Source organism: Tenrec ecaudatus, chromosome 2, assembly GCF_050624435.1.
Source record: "Tenrec ecaudatus isolate mTenEca1 chromosome 2, mTenEca1.hap1, whole genome shotgun sequence".
NCBI classification, from domain to species: Eukaryota; Metazoa; Chordata; class Mammalia; order Afrosoricida; family Tenrecidae; genus Tenrec; species Tenrec ecaudatus.
Genome location: NC_134531.1, coordinates 224,092,382 through 224,098,381, shown reverse-complemented (window position 1 = coordinate 224,098,381; position 6,000 = coordinate 224,092,382). Strand labels below are relative to the sequence as shown.

Genomic DNA, 6,000 nt, shown 5'->3' with positions numbered 1-6,000 from the left:
TTACTAATATATACAACTTCTTTTTAATAGCTTTTAACCAGTAAATGGGGTAACCAAGAAGAAAGTATAATGGAGAAGATGGCCAACACTTTATTCACTTGCTCAATAAATAATAAAGAAATGTCTACTATAAGCCAAATTTTAGGAAGACCAGGTCTTTGGTCCAGGGATTAGGAAGCTATAGTCGATGGAGAAGACAAACAATAAGCAAGTCCTTTGCAACACTAACATAAGTGACACCCTCTGGCTCTTTGAAGTTTCAGGGTCAATAAACAGCCACCCCTTCGCTTCTCCACTTCTCTGCAAAATCATCACCAGGTAAGCAACTGGTCCAAAGGACTATGGACCACAGGAACCACAGTTTGTATGCCTCAGAGACCAGGAGAACTAGATGGAATCCAGCTACCAAGACTGACTCCTCTGAATGGGATCACAGCAGAGGGTCCTGGACACAATTGGATAAAAGTGTAAAACAAAAAATCAAATTCATACACGCAAAAAAGACCACATTTAATTGGTCTGACAGAGACTTCAGGAACTCTCAAGAGTATGGCTCTAAGACACCCTTCTGACCTAGAACTAGAGCCATTCCATTCCCAGAGACCATCTTTCCATTGTGTCCTGGTTACGTTGCTCCTTCCTCCCTATCCCCTGCTGCCTTGTGAGCTTTATCCCTGGGCAAATGCTGCCTTTTGGCCACATATGGTTGATTATCTGTTGCTTAATTTCTTGAGTTTTGCTTCCATATGCTTGGATTTGGATTTAGCAAAATGAAATTTTTGACAACTTCAATCTATTACTCATCGGTCAAGTTGGGGGGATTTTTGTTTTCTCTATGTTGAAGTGTAATCCATGCTACTTTTCATCCATAAGAGCTTTAAGTATATTCACTTTCAATAAGTAAAGTTGAGTCATTTACTTGTTATACATTGTTAATGAGCCTTCTTCCAATCCTGACGTCATGTTTTTATTCATGCAGTACAAGTTCTTGGATTATTTACACAGCATACAGATCAGATAAGTATGGTGAAAGGCAATCGCAAGGAGTTGGAAACAACCCAAATTCCCATCAACAGACGAATGGATTAAAAAATTGTGGCACATACATACAATGGAGTACTATGTATCGCTAAAAAGCAGTGATGAATGCATGAAGCATATCGCCGCATGGGAAGAACTGGAGGAAATTATGCTAAGTGAAGTAAGCCAAGCATAAAAGGACAAGTATAACATGAGTCTGCTGAGGTAATTATATATACATACATATATATATGAGAACACAAAAGTAAGTGCAAAAGGGGCACAGGGAAATAGCTACTGTATACAAACACTCGAGGGGTGAGGTCCAGGTAGTATGGCAGGGGCCAGACCAAATCCAGGGGTACATATGGTAGCCAACTAAAAAGGGGGTGGAAGGAGGAAAGCAGAAAGAAAAAAAAAGATGTGTGATAGGGGAAAAAGGCACTGACCCACCCAAGGGGATGATATTGTTTGTGTCTCCACAGGGAAAGAGGGACCAAATATAAAGCCAAAGCCAAATGAATGCAGTGTGCCGGCAAGGAGTGGGGAGCCAGTAGAGGGGTCTGAGGGCTCGCCACCCCCACACCAGCCACATGGACAAATGCCCCTCACCCCAGAAGAATTTACTTGAGAGGATGCACTGATGCTGCAGCTAGGAGAGAGGGGTATGTCTGGTCAGAGCAAGTGTGAGAAAATGAAGGGGGAGGAAGAGAGAGTGGAGCACATCCTGGCCTATCAGGCCTGGAGGACGATATCCCTGCTCTGAACAGCGAATGGACAGAGTGGACAATATGGCTGATCCCACTACAAGACACACCGTCCATGATGGCCCAGGGCCCTAAGGGGGACAACACTGGAGACTCAGTGTTGGGACTGGCCCAGACTGACCCGGTGACACTGAGGCAAACCACTAAAAGCGTGTGGCAGAGCAACCGTGGGAGCAGAGCAGGCAGCCCCAGAAGGAGTACAAAGGACAGACTCTGGGGCCAGAGCATGGTACCCCATCGGACCTGACTGAAGGACACATCTAGACATAAAAAATCAGCCCTTGATCTATTTACAAGTTTTTCTTTCTTTAAAAATTTTTTCTTTTAATTTATTCTTCTATCGACAATTGGTTTCCTTTTTTGTTGTCATCGCTGTGTTCTCACTCCTCGCCTATCTTGCTATGACTTGATTTTTGGTGCATATTATTATCTCTACAGATCTATCCAGATAAGATAGACTGGATTAATAGTCTGGAGGAGAAAACAACGGCCCCAATGGTTCCAGGGGATACAGGAGAGGGGGAGAAGAGGATAAGGAGCTGGTGCTGACCAACACAGACACAGGGGAGCAAGAAGTGACCCAAAATCAATAGCAAGGAGGGTGTGAGAGGCCTGGTAGGGATTCAGCAAGGGCAAGGCAACTGAGAGAAATTACTGAAATCCAAATGAAGGCTGAGCATGATAGTGGGACAAGAGGAAAGTAAAAGGAAATTGAGGAAAGAACTAGGTGACAAAGGGTATTTAAAGAGGTCTAAAGACTGGAATGTACATATGTAAATATATTTTTATAAGAGTGTGGGGAAACAGATCTATGTGCATATATCTATAGGTTTAGTATTAAGGCAGCAGATGGACATTGGGCCTCTACTCAAGCACTTACTCAATGCAACACATTGTTCTATTAAATTGGCATTCTAGGATGCACACCTTCCCGACATGATTGCTGAAGAAAAATGTGTGCATAAGAAAATGTGGTGAAGAAAGCTGATGGTGCCCAGCTATCAAAAGATATAGCATCTGGGGTCTTAAAGGCTTGAAGATAAACAAGCGGCTATCCAGCTGAAAAGTATCAAAGCCCACATGGAATAAGCACACCAGCTTGTCTGACCATGAGGTGCTGATGGGACCAGTTATCAGACATCAAAGAACTAAAAATCGTATCAGTGGGTGCCCACCTTCCTGATACGATCATTGAAGACTAATGTGTGCATAAGCAAATGTGGGGAACAAAGCTAATGGTGCCCAGCTAGCAAAATATATCGCATCTGGGGTCTTAAATACTTGAAGATAAACAAGTGGCCATCTAGCTGAGAAGCATCAAAACCCACATGGAAGTAGCACACCCGCCTGTCTGACCACGAGGTATAGAAAGGACTAGTTATCAGACATCAAAGAACTAAAAATCATATCAGTGGGTGCCCACCTTCCTGATATGATCAATGAAGACAAACATGTACATAATCAAATGTGGTGAAGAAGGCTAATGGTGCCCAGCTATCAAAAGATATAGAGTCTGGGGTCTTGTAGGCTCAAAGATAAATAAGTGACCATCTAGTTCAAAAGCAACAAAGCCCACATGGAAGAAACGCACCTGCCTGTGTGATCATGAGCTGTCGAAGGGATCAGGTACAAGGAACAAAAAACAAAGCATCAAGGAACAAAAAAAATCACATCATTGTAAATGTGGGTGAGTGCAGAGTAGAGACTCAAAGCCCAGTGGTAGCCAATTGGACACCTCCTTAATGAAGGGTTGTGGAGAGGAGATGAGCCAATCAGGGTGCAGGGTAGCAGCAATGAAATATATAATTTTCCTCTTATTCTTAAATACTTCCTCCCCCTCCCCCACCATCATGATCCCAATGCTACCTTACAAATCCGGCTAGACCAGAGGATGTACATTGGTACAGATAGCAACTGGAAACACAGTGAATCCAGTACAGATGACTCCTTCAGGACCCGTGGTGAGAGTGGCGATGCCTGGAGGGAGGAGGGAATGTGGGGTAGAAATGGGGAAATGATTACAGGAATCTATGCATAGCATCCTCTCTGTGGGATGGACAGCAGAGAAGAGGGCAGGGGGAGATGTTGGACAGTGTAACATATGACAAAATAATAATAATTCATGAATTATGAAGGGTTCATGAGGTAGGCGGAGTGGGGAGGGAGGGGGAAAATGAGCAGTTGATATTAAGGGCTCAAGTGGAAGGCAAATGTTTTGAGAATGATGATGGTGACAAATGTACAAATGTGCTTGACACAATGGATGCATGTATGAATAGGGATAAGAATTATAAGAGCCCCCAATAAAATGATTTTAAAGAAAGTATGGTGAAAGGCTATAATCCTGATGCACCCCTTTCTGATTTAACACCATTAAAAAATCTTTATATCACTGTTATTTAATATGCCCTACATGCTCATGATGCAGGTAGGAAAATGCTTATGAATCCATACATTTGGGACTAGACTGCTGCTTTTGTGAAAAGTGAATTTTGGGGCTAGTAGAATATTGGTGAAAGTTTGTGAAAGTTTTCAAGAAAGTAATTGTAGAATTAGAAATATGTACACATCACAAAGAAAGTAATTGTAGAATTAATAATCCTATTCATTTGGTTTCCTGAGCTTTCTTTGCACTCTGGTTTTGCTTTGTTTTTCGCCTTTTCTCCTAGCGGTATTAGAATTCCATAATGAAAGGGAGACAATTGTGCTTCCTTCTGATATTTTCAATCTTATAGCTTTTTAATTTTTGTGCTTCTTCTTCAATAAGCATCTGATTTTTGGCAACCTCTGATTGGATAGCACTTAACATTTTGGTACCCTGATCTCTATCCATGGGTGCCTCCTCAGCCTCCTCACGGTAATTTTGTATTCTTTTTTCTATAACAGGTCTCACTGCGCTGATCCGCTCATCTTGAATGGATGCCCCTAAATCAGTCCTTCTCTTAACCCATCTACGTCATACGGCCTTCCATTAACAGAACATAACTGCCAAGGTGAAAAGCATCTGCTTTTGCTGATGTCTTTGCATCCAATTAAAACGTTTGCTGTCTGGTGAAACTGTGGTGGACGTGTCCAATCACATCTGAATTGCTCAGGGCCAAGCCTTTCACAGCTGCATCAAAACTTTCTAAAATTCCTTTAAACTCTGATAACGTCTCTCCTAAATGGACATCTTGGCAGGCACAGTTTAATAACACACTTACCATGGCTTGCGAGGCACCAGCATTATTAATTACCTGCTTGGCAAAAAATATTGTGTCAAGTCTGAAATCCTGAACCACAGGGCCTGCTGGTTCTTCTCCTGGATGCCATTTGCAAAGAAAAATTAATCCATGAACTGGCTTTAACTTTTCAAAAATTTCAGTCTCCAAACTCCATATTTCTTCTACTTGGGTTCCCTGACAACCGAAGCCTTTAATGATTCGGGGAAGACCCCCGGGCCACTCTCCATGCGGCACCATTCCCCGGCATTGGCCGTTATGGTCCCTACCACAGGCCACCCCGCTCCACCTCTCATTCTCAGTGGCCCCTATACCAGCTGCCGCTGGTCACAGATATCTGTAAACCACCACTGAGCTCGTCAAGTTTAAACCATTTTTAACTTTGTGTGGTAGTTACATAATCTGGAGCCAACTTGAGACTATTAAGAGTGAAGGGGTGGAGTTTATCCTGCGAATCAAGTCGCTGCTTGATGACCTCATTTGTAGGTGCTAAGGAGATAAATAGCTCACTGGAGGTGGTACATACACACTCTCTCTGAGACATTTCTGTTGACAGACACATGGAGCTACACTGAGAGAGCCAGAGCCCTGGAGTTGGAAGAGCTATGTGGAGACCCACACCAGCACTGAGATACTTCTACCACTACTGGATCCACAAGATTTCCACCCACTGGCCTATGATCTCTCTGCATTCAGCGTCATTGCATGTGTTGCGTGAGTCTGAAGAGGAATTTACAGATTGGTATTGGACATATGAACTAATATCGGATTTAGGGCCTTGATCTAGACTGGACTGGAATTTTTTTAATATGCAATTACTCTTTATATAAAGCTCTGTCTTATACGCACATGAGTGTATTAATTTGTTTCTCTAGTCAACCCAGACTAACACACCTTGTTCTATTGGAATGACCGCTTCTTGATCTATGTACAGGTTGCACATGAGCACAATGAAATGTTTCTGGAAATCCCATTCATCAAAATGCTATCCA

The 6,000-nt window shown here is 42.7% G+C and overlaps 1 pseudogene; it reads right to left on the bottom strand.

The window, feature by feature from the left end:
- Positions 1-4,461: 4,461 nt before the first annotated feature.
- LOC142440522 (ubiquitin carboxyl-terminal hydrolase isozyme L5 pseudogene) lies at positions 4,462-5,304 on the bottom strand (annotated as a pseudogene).
- Positions 5,305-6,000: the final 696 nt, after the last annotated feature.